General features: G+C 39.5%; 1 long non-coding RNA gene across 1 annotated transcript in view; it reads left to right on the forward strand.

Moving 5' to 3' along the window:
• LOC308661039 overlaps nt 1-16,833 on the forward strand; it is a 40,198-nt gene that overhangs the window by 2,734 nt on the left and 20,631 nt on the right. Inside the window, exon 2 of the long non-coding RNA XR_014024875.1 lies at nt 1,392-1,446. This is a non-coding gene — a long non-coding RNA (uncharacterized lncRNA). The remainder of the gene's footprint in view (nt 1-1,391; nt 1,447-16,833) is intronic.

The raw sequence follows: 16,833 nt of genomic DNA on the forward strand, positions 1-16,833 counted from the left end.
ACAACTGTTTTTGAAGTGAAAGAATAGGTAATTGTTAAAAAGAATAGGCAATCTTACTTCACAGATAGCTGTGTAGCTTAGGAACTGATACTATTCAACTCTTTAACAATTTGAATATTTTTTTGCACCTAGAATCAAAGATCCTTTGAAAACATTATTTTTGTATGTGTTTCTACAGGAGTTCTAAAGCTAATAAGGACTGATATTTATTTGCATGGAAAAAACAGCTCCTAATACCTTTTATGGACAAATATATGATTTGACTAAGATTACTGCCCACATACTTGGAAGCTGGTTCTAGTGTATATCAGGTTTTTTTTTAAAAAATAAATCCTTGAATTGGATTTTCTTTCCCCCCCTCCATATTATTCAGAAATAGAAGTTGTCTTCTTGCTTTTACCTTGTATAAATATTTTTTGCATAATATTATAGAATTGCAAAAAAGGCATAGTGATTTGCTTCCATCCAAAATGTAGTACCTTTCCTAAGAATCCAGCACAGAATTGGGCTACATGTTAACAGATCCATTGGTATTTTGAAATTATTTTCAACTAAATGTGCCCTAGCATATTCTGAAGCGATTTTTTTTGTACTATTAATTGGTAGTTCTAAGTAGCAGTGACTTCTAGGTAGCAATGAGATTGAATAAGCATTTAAAGTGCATTGATCATATTACTGAATTGATAAAGTCACAAACGTCATCTCTCTTTTGAGAAACCTTGTCATATTTTAATATAAAGATAATAAAAACAGTTCCCAGTCTCATTTTAAATTTTGGGGCTATTGATTTAATTTTATTTAAATTTTTATATTGTATTGTTTTAATTTTGCCCTGTAAACCGCCCTGAGTCCTTCAGGAAAAGGGCGGTATATAAATTGAAATAAATAAATAAATAAATAAATAAATAAATAGTTTTGAAATTCCAAAACGACACTTGGGGGTGATTAGGAACTTTGATTGACATTAGGGGCTTTGATTGATTGACATTGCAGTGAGTGTATTGTTATGCAAAGTTAGTAGAAACAATTCTCTCCCTTATTCAGGGACAGTTTTCTTTGCACATACTGTACTTAAGTCTAGTTTCACTTGTTACATGATAGTTTTAATGTGCTTTCTACCTGAGAGCAATGTGAAACCATGATGCCAATTTCTAGCAAACAAAGTCAAGATGACTCTGAAAACTGCAGAAAAGGGATTTGACGCCCCTGGGCTTCAGACTGAAAGGCTGGAGGAATTAGCACCATGGTTTAGTCATTATTCCTAGGGATTGTAATCCCAGTTCAAAATGTCCTGCTTGGTTCTTTTGCAATAACCACGAAAATTCCACCTGAGATTGATTCATGGTTCATTTGTTCCTAAATTGGCTTTTGTATGGGTCCCCCTCATTCAGGATATGTACAACAAAACAAGAAACAAAATTCAGAATCCAGGAGGAGAAGAAAAAGGTATATACGGTACTCTCTAATCTTATGAGCTCACATCTGACTTTGTATTTTTGCTAACTGTAGCTAGCTGATAAGAGAATAACTAGAAGCAAAGGAAAAGCAACTGTCATTAAAAGATAAAGTATAACTTGAGCCTAACATCTAGTGAAGATGTGGACATAACCAACTGGTTTTCTAATGTTCTTTGGATGATTTTTACCATTTTCAGGGTGGGTTTTTTTTGTTACTTCGTATAGTTCTTAGATTTTACTTAGATCTTCTAAGTAAAACCAGATCTAAATCTGCTTAGATTATTTTTTTAAGTTTTGCCAGCCAGATGTTCAAATACAGAATCATAAGGCTTGATAGTCTTCTAGTCTAATCTTCCGCCCAAGGTAGAAGTCCTCATACCCATTTCAGATGAATGGTTGTCCAATCTTGAAAACCTCCAGCAATGGAGCATTCACAACTCTGGAAGGCAATCTGTTCTATTGCTCAATAGTTCTTATGTAAGCAAATTCTACCTTTTTTCTGTTGAGTTTCCACCCATTGCTTCTTTTCCTGTCCTCAGGTGCTGTAGAGAATAAATCGACTCCCTTTTCCCTGTAGCAGCCCTTCATATATTGGACGACTGCTGTCATATGTCCCCTCACTCTTCACTTTTAAGCCAAACACACCTAGTTCTTTTGAATGTTCTTCATAGGATTTAGCTTTCAGATCCCTTATCTTTGTTGCTGTTCTCTGCACTCTCTCCAGGGTCAGAACTGAACAGTGTTCCAAATGCGGCCACACCAGTGTAGGACAGAGTGATACTTTCACTTCCTGTGATTTTGTTGCTATACCGTATTTTCCAGCGTATAAGACGACTTTTTAACCCATGAAAATCATCTCAAAAGTTGGGGGGTCGTCTTATACGCCCAGTCATCTTATACGCCGGAAAATCAGCGAGCCCGGGAAGGCATGCCCTCCCCTCTCACTGTGGAGGAAGCAGGGCAGGCTGGCGTCTGGCAGGAGCCGGCAGGGCAGTCCTGCGCACGCGCGCGCTCCCCGGCTGTTAAGGAGCACTCCTTAGCAGCCGGGGAGTGCGCGCGTGTGCAGGACTGCCCTGACGGCTCCCGCCCGACGCTCTTCCCTCTTGAGGCAGCATCGCTCCCCGGCTCCTAAGGGAAAAAAATCATTGAAAATCATCTCAAAAGTTGGGGGGTCATCTTATACGCCCAGTCGTCTTATACGCCAGAAAATACGGTAACTCTTTTCATGCAGCCTAGGACAGCGTTGGCTTTTTTGGCAGCTGCAGCACACTGCTTACTCGTACTAAGAAGTGGTCTACTGGGACACCTAGATCTATTGGGCCAGATGCTATATATCCTGTACCTGTGTATCTGTTGTTTTTTCCTTCCCATGTGCAAGACCTTGCTTTTCTCACCAATAAACTGCATCTTCTTGGATGCATATAATATAATAATATTTAGACTACATTTCCGGAATGTCCATGAAGTAACCAAAAATTGACTTTCACTGAAAAGAGTCTTTGCTTTTCAAGCTTTGTCACATGACAAAATCATCTTTGTCATTATGTCACCCTGTAAGTATTCTGGGAATAGAATTCCCTATAGCACAGTGAAAGGCTTGGAATTCTGGGATTTCAATCCCATAAAAAAAATAAAGAGTGCCAGATTGGGAAACTATCCTGAGAACTTGGGAAGTGTCCTGAGAATAATGAACCAATGATGTGGCAACATTAAAACAAGCATTCAGGTTCTGTTCCATTGGTCATTATTGTTCTGAGTATCCAAGATGCCATACTGTCCAGCAATCCTGTATGGGCAGCAGCTTAAAATTTTGAAATAGAATCAATATGTAGAAAGCAATTGTGATAAAAGAGGCTTAGATGTTACTATATAATTACAGATGTGTTGTGCTTTGGATCCAAACATGAAGGTGATTAGAGCAGGTGTACACACTATATCTTTGGTACCCCTTAAGGAAATTGTCCTAGAAAACACAGATCTGAGGAAGATGGGGGAATCTGTGGAGGATGGTGGTGGAATCAAAATGGCCCCGAAATTGAATTGTGACACTCCGAACAGATACTCCAGGATCTGAGTTAGGGAGTTTTTCCTATTGCCTGGTGCGTGCACAAGAAAGAAGACAGCAAAAATGGAGGAATCAATTATTTTCTTACAATTTCCTCATTGAAAGAAAATCATGTGCAATGGATCAGAAGAGATATAAATTACGTGGTAATAGACTCTTCTGTCCCTAATGAGGAGCTATCCTTTTTGTACTGATTCAGGAAAATATCCACTGATTTCTGTGGGGCTCACCTTCACATTGCACTTTAAATGTTTATTTTAAAGTCCCAGGGAATCACTCATCACTTTTGACAATCTTTAATTTTCAATCTCAGCACAAAACAAATATAAACCAGGATGGGTGTTTTACAGAAAAAAGGCACACAGAGATATTCCTTCTATGATGTCTGGTTCCTGTTCAAGTTGAGCTTGATTGTACCAGCCATGCAGCTTTTTCTGGGCAACCTTGCAGTAGTTTGTTGTTTCTCAGCTATTATCTCATTTCATTTCATTTTTAATTTCTTAGTTAGTGCCCCTCCCCAAAATGAAGGTTCACTCAAACCCTTTAAAATACTTTTGGCCTGGATGATTGAACCTTCATTCATTTTTTTTTTCATTCTTTGAATACCCCTCCTGAAAAAATAATTGCATGTTTGTCTATTGAAGAGACTTTCTAAAGCTTTGGTCAGCAATTTGAATTGCTAAGAGGTCCCTAGAAATTAAATCTTGGTAGTGGTACTGATACTCCCCTCAATGAAGACACAGAATTGTGTGTGCAAGAATATCTAGGGTTAGGTTGACTGTTGATAATATACTGGAAGATAACTATTTTTCTAGGAAGTCTTTGTCCTAAAAAACAAACATAAGTTGTTTCATGAAACAACAGAAGCAGTGATACTGTAAACAGAGCAGAACCAATAATGGGTTTTTGACAAATGTAGAGGGAACAAGCTAAGACATTAAGCTTGGCGTGAAAGGAAAACTGTCAAATAATCTCAAGCATCATATGTGAAATATCACATTGTACGCCTACTTGAGCTTGTATTTTCTTTATTAAACACACAGTGATCTTTTGTATTGTTCTTAAGAAAGAATAAAATTATCTTAATTTTAATCTTGGTAAAAAGATTAAGAGATTGAGACAAGATAGTATTTGCTTCCTTATTTTATATATATATAATTTGCAGGAATATATATTGCAGGAAGCTGGACAGGAATAAGATGAGTGTGATTTCAGTATTAGAGAAGAAGTATTATTAACTTATAGTATGCTGATAAACTACCCTGATAGCTGAAAATAGTTTCTGCCTTTTAGAATCAACTGTCAAGAGCAGGGGTCTTCAAACTTGGCCCTTTTATGACTTGTGGACTTCAACTCCCAGAATTTTTCAACCAGGCATGCTGGCTGAGGAATTCTGGGAGTTGAAGTCTACAAGTCATAAAAGGGCCAAGTTTGAAGTCCCCTGGTCAAGAGCAAAGGAACTAGGAGTCAAGAAATATATCACAGACTACCACTTAGTAGAGTAGCCATGAAGGCATTGGAAAATACATTTAGATTTTAGATGATTCAGATGTTGGGCTGTGCCTGTAGCCACAAAGATCAGAATCATACAGACAAGGTTTTCTCTGTAAGTTATTATGGAAGTGAAAGTTGGACTTCAAAGAAGCAATACAGATATTTTGGAATTTTGGTGTTGGAGAAGACTCCTGAATATACCATAGATAGTCAAGAACAGGGCTTTTTTTGTCATAGAACGCTCAGAAAGGAGTTCCAGCACCTTTTTTGGATGGAACCTTGTAGGATAGGCAAGGTGGGTTGTATGACATGTATGAGTTCTGGCACCTTTTTCTTTTACAAAAAACACTGGTCAAGAAAATAATAAAATGGATTAGTGAACAATTAAACCAAGCATTTTCATTTAGGCACACATAACCAGGTTCAAATTATCATACTTCGGACACATATGAAGATCTCTCTGGAAATATATACAGTATATTGTTGTTGTTAGTTGTGAAGTCGTGTCCGGCCCATCGCGACCCCCATGGACAACGTTCCTCCAGGCCTTCCTGTCCTCTTCATGTCCTCATTATATATATATAATGCTGGCAAAGCTGGAAAGAGAAGATGATGACTAGCAACATGGAGGATGGATTCAATTATTGTGGGATTGAATGCACTGTTGGAAAATGTGAAGAGGTAGATCTTTCTGGGAAAACCTATCTACTGTATATGTTAGCTAAGAGACAATGCAAAGTTGATGGCACATCTTCATAAAAAGACCAAGAAGCAATTAGAGTCACTTAATTGAGATAAGTGAATTAACAATAAACTTACATAAACTTATTACGTTTAATAATCTACAGAACTAAATAGCTCCACATTATAACCTCCAAATCGAGGCTCTAACCTTGAATAACTCGAGGACAGTATGAAATGTAGTTGTTACAGAAAAATTGATCTGTATTAAAATGCTTAAGATGGGTGGGAAATCCATGGGCAATGGATGATATGCCAGCCCAGCATCTATTTTGTGCTTCCCTCCCCAAATCATATAATACAACTGAACTTTTCTGATAATGAAATGGGATATCTTTTTTCATGAAAATGCAAAACACTTACCCTCTAACTCTCCAAAGCCAACTAAAGTGGGGCTGAAAATACTCAGTTCTGATTCCAAGGCATTCTTTCTGAAACCTGACTTCAGTTTATCATATTTATCTCCTGCCATTTTCTATTCATTCAAACCTCAGCTGTTTCGACAAATGTATTTTCATGGTTCAAATTTAGTTTGGTATTTCTAATGAATAATAATGATAATAATTAAACGTACTGATATTTGCGATCTGTCAAATTGCTGAAAATGGAACTCCTGCTGAAGGTTAAATGTTGCCTGAGTAGGAGATCTGCATTAAAAACTTCACAAATTATAAATGCCTTCTTCTGCAGAAATGCATTACTTGTGATTAGTGTTAACAGTGAGTAGAAGGAGGCAGGTAATTCTGTCAAGTGTGAATATAGCTTTTACAATTGAATTATGGGATATAATTGTAACTAGCTAATGTAGCCCTACATTGACATTGCTGTACATGTTGAAATGTAACTGTTTGTTTTTTTAAAAAATACCTTATCTTTTGGAGTTGTCCTTCATATGGGAAAAGACATTCTAGTATGTCTGAAAAGCTTTCCTCTTTTCATATCTCCCACTGTTCCAGTCACAAGTTTGGACAAGCAGCAAAACAACATAGTGATGTAACTGAATGCTCAAATTCCATAGTCCAGTTTTTGGGGGTGTTTGTGTGAAGAGGTGTTTTTTAGAGTCTGCTTAGAAGTAAAGGGATTTATCCTCTTTTGCAACTTGGACTCAAAAGCAAAAAGTGATTTGGAGCACATGTGGATGACTGCACCATTTTAACTCAGTGTGCTCCACAATGCTATTTCATCTTTTAATTTGGATTGCTGCACAGCCATAAAGTAAAGTAATTATTTGCACAAGTACATTTACAAAACCCATGATGAAAGCTAAACCATGGGTCCCCAATCCCCGGTCCGTGGACCAGTACCAGGCTGCAGCATGCCAGCAACCGGTCCTCACAAACAAGGAAAGCCCCATCCACAGGTTGCAGGCAGCACACAAAATCATGCCCCCTCTGGTCTGTGGAAAAATCTCTCTCCATGTAACGGTCCCTGGTGCCCAAAAAGTTGGGGACCTCTGAGCTAAACTATATCCATTAGAAAAAAATAACTTGACTATTAATTCACCTCCCAGTAGCATGTGTTCTAGGAACTATCGGATGTGTAACAGATAACCGTTTCTCTGTGACCTCTTCTGTCAAGTGACTGGGGTCAAGAAAGACAAGCAAGTTGCTTTCTTGAATGTTTGTCACATTGTTCAGATCTTTGCTCTTGCAAAATCTTTATTTTTACTCTTTCCACATCACATGTTTATACCTTTACCTCACAGTGTCCTCCCTTTGTTTAGTCAGCTAGTCATTTATCTCTCTAACCAGTTTATAAGAGATAAATTCAGCATTTTATTTTCCAGTAAATAAATGATATGATAATATTTTTAGCTGTTTCTTTCCAGTCACCACTCCCATACAAAGAATTCCCTATTGCCATTTGCTTTTGATGTTTTTGTTTGATCCTAGAAGTATTCTGGAAGTAGATGAAAAGGAATATAAAACATAAATGTTCTCTCAACAACATATATATACTATATAGCAATTTTGCTAATTTTAAAGACTTTGACTAACTTTTAGTGTCTTAAAAATCTCATTAAAAACTTTAATAATTATAGAATATTATCTTCCTTTATTAAAGATGTCTGATAATTTATTCTGACTTCTAGTCCTTTGAGAGATCTATTTTAGTATCTTAGATATAAGTTTAAGAAGTTGACTTTCCCAAACCTTGAACGTCTAGAGTAGGGGTCCCGAAACCCTTTATTTATTGACCCTCAAATATTTATTATATGAAATGAGACTACTAATAGATAGTCTCATTGACTTTGGGGGTTTGATATTGACCATTTTGGGGAACCCTACTGTCACGTTTTGGAATAGAAATGAATCTGGAGTTTCCCATATTCTTGGTCTCTTCTCACTTTTTTGAAATAAATGGATTATTTTACATTAATAAAACATAGATAGCCTAGGAAATTCTTAGAAAATATGAAGAGGAGTGGCCTATTGTCCTGGGACTGGGGAAAGGGGCTCTCAGCTTATTTAGGGGCATTGTCCCCAGTTGTGCCTCTTATATTAGCTATTTGAATCCTCCTGTCTTTCCCCCTAACATAGCAGACTGAATATTCATAATATATTTTCAAAATTCCAGACTTGATCACAGGCTCCCTAACACCAGGCTTCTCTGCATTAATTTTTTTTGGTAAACTTTTCGTTGTGCAAAAATAATTTTGTAACAGACAGACACGCAAAAGAGGAAGCTTATCAGGCAGCTGCAAAGAACATAAAGATTGCAGGTGCTAATTTATACAGCCTTTCTTAGATTGCTCTAGGTGCTGACTTGGGCTGCAAAAATGCCAACAATTTCAGAAAACTCCCAACTCTTCTTGTCAGTTAGGGGCCGTCTGAATGTTTGCACCTTGGCTATGGTGGCTCAAGTGCAGATGGACAACTCCAGGGCTTCTGTTATCTCTTCTTCTGGTACTTTACCTAAAAGTGGACTTAGATCAGCCTTTCCTTTGGAGGGTGAACTAACAAATAATCTTCCTATGCAAATAGAAGGCTGACCTTTACAAAGACTCAGGGCAGACGTGAGGGAAAATCAGGAAATTACAAGCTTCCAAAATAGGTAATAAGTACTCGATTGCACAGAAACCTCTGGTCTTGGCATATTTTGGGTTGCCAGATATCTGAACCAGCAAAGGAGGACACGGCCATTTGGAAAGGAAGACAAGCTAAAGATTTAATTTTCTTGGCATCTGTAACAAAAAGTACTGTAAAGTGAAAAACTGAAAAAAGGAAGAAAAGAAAGAAAGAAAAAGGCCTACGTATATATGAAATTATTTCTTCCAGCATCAGAAAGACTGGGTTTTGAATCACAGTATTTTCCCAAAACATCTTTATTTTCAAGAACATATGCTAGTGAGAATACAGAACGTGCTTTCCAAATTTCACCATCATGTGATCTACAGACCACGGCAATCCTAGGCTTGAAGAGGCTGGATGGAAGCCGATTGCTGCAATCAGAAAATGGATTACTAGACTGCTGAATCTGCTGACAGACAAGAGAAGGAAAGCAGCAGACACAATACAGAAGAGTTTAAATGACTACTGTTCGGAAAGTAATCCAAAATTTTACAAAGATACACTCAAAAATCCAGACCAGATTTATATTATTTATATTATATTATAGAGCCTTGGTGGAGCAGTGGGCTAATGCCTCCTTAAGTAACACCAGCTGCCTGCAATTAGTGCAGGTTCGCATCCCACCAGGCTCAAGGTTGACTCAGCCTTCCATCCTTCCGAGGTAGGTAAAATGAGGACCCAGATTGTTGGGGGCAATAAGCTGACTTTGTAATAATGCCGCTTGGGGTGTTTGTGTGAAAGCCCTAATAAGCAGGCATATACATAGAATGAAGGCTACTGCTAAGCTTGTAAGCCGCCCTGAGTCTTCGGAGAAGGGCGGGATATAAATGGAATTAAAATAAAAATAAATAAAAATAAGATTTTATGGCTTTGCCTGCTGGATGGAGAACACAAGGATAAAAGGGGGAACATGTCTTCCTTTAGCCAGAGGTCTGATAACCCTACACATATTGAACTCCAGCAGTTGAGTTTTTATTCTATTTACACAAGTCATCTTGGTATTAAAACGGGAAGCTAATTTCGAAAGAATGTTTTCCATACTTGCTTTCTCTACATTTTGGCTGTTTTTTTTTTAAATTTGTTTTTGACAAAGCTGAAAGCTAAGCAAACCACATGACAGATAATGTAAAATCATTATTTATGTCTAAGCGCATTTAACCAGCTGGCCTTTTTTTCTTTCACAAAGTCTGGTTAAACTAACTTTGGTTAATATTATGGTATTCCAAGATGTCCATGTGCCAACTTTTTGCATCATACCATATTTTTAACCACGTTAAGTTAGAAATGATTATTTCAATGTATTCAGAAACAAAGTACTGTAAATTTCTCTGAATACAAATAAAAGCAACAAGCAAACAGCCATTCCAGACATATTTTGCAAGTTCTGTCTAAGGAAGGAAGCAATAATTAGGCAATAAGCAAATACACAAGATTTCTCCGATGAAGTCAAGAAACTCCATTCCATGCACCGATGAAGGGAGCTGTAGTGTACAAAAGCTTCTATCTTTCAGTAAAATTTATTCATTTGAAAAGATGCTCTCGGACTCTTTTTGATCTATGGCTTTGAGAAAAATGTCAAGACAAATACTGTAGCTTAATTGAATGTGGAAAATGATAAGCATTCAGATGTTGCTATGACAGCCTGAATGACAATGCAGAGTGAAGCACACTGCCTATTTTAGATTTCTCTGCAGAAGAGGTTTTTAGAGTCCAGTTGCTCTAGAAGTCTTTGAGATGGAAGAAGTACCTCATGGAGCACAAATATATATATCCATAGGGAATTTGGGGCACAGGAAGAAACACAGTAGATTTCTTGGATCCTTCTTAGCAGTACGCAAATGCAACCGTATATTCAGAGACGGCTTAATTACAGTCAGGTCTGGGTTTGGAGATGCATGTTCCATCCGGACTGAAATCTGTACTTGCTCCAATTCCACTAATTAAAGTAGCAGGGGAAAAAAAGATGCAAATACCAGCTATGACCATGCAATTGAACCCTGCCACTTCCCTATGTGCTTTGCATGCAAGTCTAGCCACTATCTTCATGGTTTTGAAAGACACGCATGCATGTCCCTCAGCTGGGCAAATAAAATCAAATCCAGAGCTCTAGAGTTTTTTGCTTTTCTTCAGAATTTACCATTTCATTTAAATTCAAAAGATCTTCAGCTAGCAATACCTTTTGAGATACAAGCATCTGAAGAGAGAAGATGAGAGTCTGGCCCTTTGCGAAGGGATACTAAAGCATTTAAGTACCCCTGAGCCTTTACATGGGATGAGTACTGTGTTTCCCTGAAAATAAGTCCCTACCCTGAACTAAGACCTACCCTGATTTTTTTTTTTGGGGGGGCTGTTATAATCCATACCCAAAAATAAGCCCTAGTTAGGACCCTGGCCACTCCATCCCACCTCACTGCCACAATGGGGCAGGAGGCCGTGCGGCACATCATGGGTGCGGGGAGCGTGGGGCAGCTCCACCCCCTCCCCCACTTGCCTTGCCTTGTAGTGGCGGCAGTGGCGTGATGTGCCGCGTAGTCTCCTGCGAGCAGCCTCAGAAGTGGACCGGCAGTCATGTGGGCTGCTGGACAGGGCTGTTGGTGCCACCGCCGTGAGGTGAGGCAGGTGTCATGAAAAATATAAGACACTCCCAAATTAAGACCTAATGCCTCTTTTGGGGGCAAAAATAATATAAGACAGGGTCTTACTTTCAGGGAAACACAGTAGCAAAGCATGACTTTTTCATAGAACATTAGGTCATCTCCTTTAACATAGTATTCTCCCTCCAATATTATAGATCCTCCCAGACTTTGATGATATCAGTTGTTCTACCAGATGTTCCAGGCTGGAGATTTACTTTAAAAAAAACAGAGAGAGATTAGCATACCTACCTATCCAACAGGTTAGCCAAGTTTCATGTTTTTTGCCTGTGCCAATCATTGACTAGTTTTGGAAGACTCTGAAAAAATCTTATGGCTATTGGGTTTTAATACAAAAATTTGACACACAGACACACCCCAATCACGCACATACTCACATACGTAGGTACAAGTAGTTCTCAACCTATGACCATAACTGAGCCCAAAATTTCTGTTGCTAAGTGAAACATTTGTTAAGTGAATTTTGCCCCATTTTACAACTTTTTTTTGCCACATCTGTTAAGTGAATCACTGCAGTTGTTAAGTTAGTAACACAGCTGTTAAGTGATTCTGGCTTCCCCATTGACTTTGCTTATCAGAAGGTTGCAAAAGGGGATAACATGACTCCGGAACACTGCAACCGTCATAAATATGAACCAATTGCCAAGCATCTGAATTTTGATCATGTGACCATGGGGATGCTGCCATGTAAGTGTGAAAAAGGTCATAAGTCACTTTTTTCAGTGACGTAACTGAACGGTCATTAAATGAACAGTTGTAAGTCAAGGACTGTCTGTATATGTGTACATCTAAAACATTTTTGTTGGCCAAATTACAATGATATATGTCTATGTTTCATTTCTTTTGCCAAAATCCCAGTGGACTTTTTAAGGAAGAAGGTATGTGCATAAAGCAAGATGGTAAGCAGTGGATTTTTGTTAGATAAAGGTAGAATATTTGGAGGCATCCATGGCTGGCTTCATTGCAATAGTTTCAGAGGAAGGTGGGAAAGCGCGGGGAAAAAGGATGCTACCTCAGGGAAAATATTTTGCCAGCATTATGGCCTGATCGTCATTTCCATCCAGCCTGTTGAAAGAAATGCAGCTTTTGGGCAAGGTCGGAAGGTGTGGATCCTACTGAGTCACTGAAGCAGATGCTAGCGTGAGTGGCAGTTCTTAAACCCGAATGAGTAATAGCCCTTGTAACCAGCTGCTGTCAAGAAACTCAGCCAACTTAGTAAACAGTTTTATCTGTGGCATCCTTTTGTTGCTGATACTGTATTTCTTTTTTTGTCTTCAAGAAAAGGCCAGGGTGAGACTGTGTGGCATGTGACTTGCAACACATTTATTCAGCAGCTTATGACTTTCTCTCAACATCTTCCCCTCACCCAATAAATTCCAAAGTAGGATTAACCTGGTTACTTACTGCAGCCCATGGCATGCTAGGTCCTCACAAAGTGAAGTAATCTAAGATAAGGTAAAGGTAAAGGTAAAGGTAAAGGTTCCCCCGCACATGCGTGCTAGTCATTTCCAACTCTAGGGGCCGGTGCTCATCTCTGTTTCAAAGCTGAAGAGCCAGCGCTTGTCCGAGGACGTCTCTGTGGTCATGTGGCCGGCATGACTGGACGCCAAAGGCACACGGAACGCTGTTACCCTCCCACCGTAGTGGTCCCTATTTTTGTATTTGCATTTTTATGTGCTTTTGAACTGCAAGGTTGGCAGAAGCTGGGATGAGTAACAGGCGCTCACTCTGTTACGCGGCACTCGGGATTCGACCCACCAAACTGCCGACCTTCTGATCGACAAGCTCAGCATCCTAACCCACTGAGCCACCACGACCCTCTGAGCCACCACGTCTAAGATATTTAGAGTCAAATGTTAAAAGCAAAAAGCAGACAATACCCGATCTACACTTTCTGAAGAAGACCAGCATAGAAAGTGGAAATCACATTTAATTAAGTCAGAATGAGACTTGTTTGATTTTTTTAGTGTCCAATGGGAATTGAAGGTTTACCTGCCAGGGATGGTTTAATGGATTCTTGAGTAGAGGATTGGACAAGGTTATCTATAAGGTCTGTTCCATCTCATACATTTGACTAGAGATATCCAATATTCAAATCTGAAGGAGGAAAAAGTGCATTTGGTTTTGGACACAACTGAATGGATCCCAGAATCATCAGCTGTTTGCATCTACTGAAAAAAGCCTTTTCTTTTCCTGGGGGTCTCATAATTTATTTATTTAAAACAATTATATTGCCAACCATCTTATTCCAAACTCTGGGTGTCTTCTAATTGCTGACATGCTCAGGAAAATATGCATTTTAGGGGAGGTATTGAGGGGAAGGGGTGACAGCAAGCGTGCTACGAAATATTGGCAGTACCTTTGGTCTGAAGCTGAATATTTAATGCTTCTGTATTTTGTGATTCTGGGTGGAAGCACAAACCTTGATCTCAAAAAAAAATGAAGCAGGGAAGACTGGCAGGGAAATAATTATAAGTTATTTAATCACAGGAGATCCAAGTTACTAAAAGCTGCTGTTTTTTCAATCATATGTATAAAATGAGGTTTTAGGGGGAAGGAGAGGCCCTAGATAGAATGAAATCCTCCCAAAGTCCAGCTTGTCAGGAAACCTTTCAAATAATTTCAATCTAGTTATATACTTTGGAAGGTTAAGTAGAGGAAGTGCTTCCTTAGGACTTGCGTCAAAGGCATTTAATAGGAGCAGCAGATTGTTTCTAATTTAGCACCACACCTAGATAATAATGGATTGAGGGTTAATTCATTCCTATTAATAGGTTATCAGCTCCAAACTGGTTAGTAAGGTTGTTGTTGCAGTTATGTTGATGAAAAGCCTGTACCATACATATGCATTATCTAATAATATTACAAATGGCCTTTAGGGAGAAAGGAGATTTAAGATACAGATGTGGTAGAGTTACATATTTGGAAAAAAGGAGTAGCTAGAAGACGTGATTGTTTTTAACTAACCTGTTCATGTCCCATGGTGGAAGATGTATCCATGTAGGTGTTTACATCTTGCCTTTTCTTTGAAAATCCAAGTTTGTTTACCCAGATTGTTTCATCACGACTGTAACGTTGGATCGTAAAGACAACAACTGGCCCAAAGGCATCATGGTCTAATGGCATCTTGAAGCTGGATCTTTGGCTAATGTGATGGGATCTAGAATCTAAAAATCAACCCATGCTGCAATATCTATACATGTAAGATACTAAGACATGGTGTGTTCTTAGCTTGGCTCCCACTAGCCTGTTTTCTTCTGAAATGTTCCTTTTAAAATGTTTGCTTCTATCCTGTTAAAAATGGTTGTGGAGATCATATACCAATGTATGATGCCATAGATATTAAACTTGTTTGTCATTAACAATGGTCATGGTCAGCTTAGATGTGCTAAATGTCTATACCTGTAACATAACTTTTCACTTTAAATAAAGTGTGTTAAGGGTACACACAATATTGTGAAAGAAAATTGATTTTCTCTTCCGTAAGGAACAGCAAAAGCTATATAGGAGGAGCATAATGCAAGAGAAAAAGTTTAACTCTTGATTTGAGGAGCTCAATTTCCAAATTGCATATTCCAACTATTATTAAATAAAATCAAGGCACATTAAATACTTTTATGTACTTACTCATACAAGATCCAATTTGGTCTAGTGATCAAGGCACCAGGAAAGAAAGTGGGAGGCAGTGAGTTCAAGTTCCACTTTCATCATGAAATCCAGCTGGATGACTTTGGGCCAGTCACACACTCAGCACAACCCACCTCACAAAGTTGTTGTTTGTGGGGAAAATAGGAGGAAGGTGGGTTTTGAGATTTTTATAAAAGTAATGAAGGCAAGATACAAATAAACAAATAAAAGAAGAAAACACAAAGAAGTCTTGACGAATGAGCGCATACATCAATCAGATTTGCATTTACAGATTTTGCAAAGAGCAGAAAATATATGTGTTATGTACTGGGCTCTTGTGAAACACCACGTGGGTTGCTGGAGCAGCTAACGGCTCTCCAGCAACCCAGACTTTAAGTCTCCTGTGCTGCAATTGGCTATCTCCAGGCGGCAATGGTTGATTCAAAACCTATTGGCTGCCACCTAGGGGCTAGACTATATATTGCGGCTACTTGCAGACATTTCCCCAGTACAGTTCCAGCATGAAATAAACGATGAGTTATCCTGTACTCAGCTTCGCGCCTTCATTCCTGCACCAAAGAACCCACTATTTAACAGTGGCAACGAAGGTGGGATCCTTCTTCACTGATTAAAGAGCTGAAGTCTTCGAGGGAAAGGCAGCACACGCTGGAGGGAAGAGGCATTCCCCCCCTCTCTGAAGGTCGGCTAGCATCTACGATAGCGACCTCGTGCTCAGGGAACTCCCTGAGTCTGAAGCAGGATCTGGAAGAAAACAGGAACCAGATAGAAAGAATACCGAAGGTTGGCAAATTGCGAGAATTCGACGTGAAACACCCGGAGGAATGGCCATCATATCTATCGCAAGTAGAAAACTACCTCAGAGCCAATCAGATCGCGGAAGAAGGACTGAAGGCTGCAACGCTACTCTGTGTGTGCGGTCCTGCTACCTTTGATTTAGCCAGGAACCTTTTCGCGCCAACACCAATCGAAGCAGTCTCTTACGCAGATCTCAAAAAGAGGCTAACTGGGCACTTCCAGCCCAAGATGTCTGAGATGGCTTGGCGGTTCAAGTTTGACCAAAGAGTGCAGCTTCCCAGGGAGTCAGCATCGGAGTTCATAGTGGGCCTAAGGCAGGCCGCATGCCTATGCAAGTTTTCAAATTTAGAGGAGCGACTACGAGACCGGCTCGTCTGCGGCCTACGGGACAGAACGCTTCAGCAGAGACTATTCGCTAGGTCAAATTTAACCTTTTCCGAAGCGGAAGATGAGGTGATGGCTGATGAAGCTGCCGGGGGCGCCGTTCAAACTGTACATCCCACCAATTCGACAAAGTTAGAAGAAACGGTCCACTGTGAGGACGCCAAACGCACCGAAGAACTGTCCAAGGAAGAAGAACCTGAAATCAACTGACTCCAAAAGCAACCCAACGTGCCACACCGCAATGGCCAGCTGCAAGAGGACAATTACAAGGCAGTTCTCTTACCAAGATGTAAGGGGTGCGGCGGCAACCATTTTTGCACCAACTGCAGATTTCGTTCAGCCACGTGTAGAGCTTGCGGAAGGACAGGCCACATCACGGTGGTTTGCAGAGCCCGACAAAGAGACCGGCCACCCAAACACCCATTGGAAGAACCGACTAGGAGAGGTACTGGGGCTCAGGGTCCAGTTAGTGTGGGATTCTTCAGAAGCCATAGAAGTGTATGCTGCACCAGGGCTCAACGCCC

Source organism: Vipera berus, assembly GCF_964194415.1.
Source record: "Vipera berus genome assembly, chromosome: 2".
Classification (NCBI taxonomy): Eukaryota; Metazoa; Chordata; class Lepidosauria; order Squamata; family Viperidae; genus Vipera; species Vipera berus.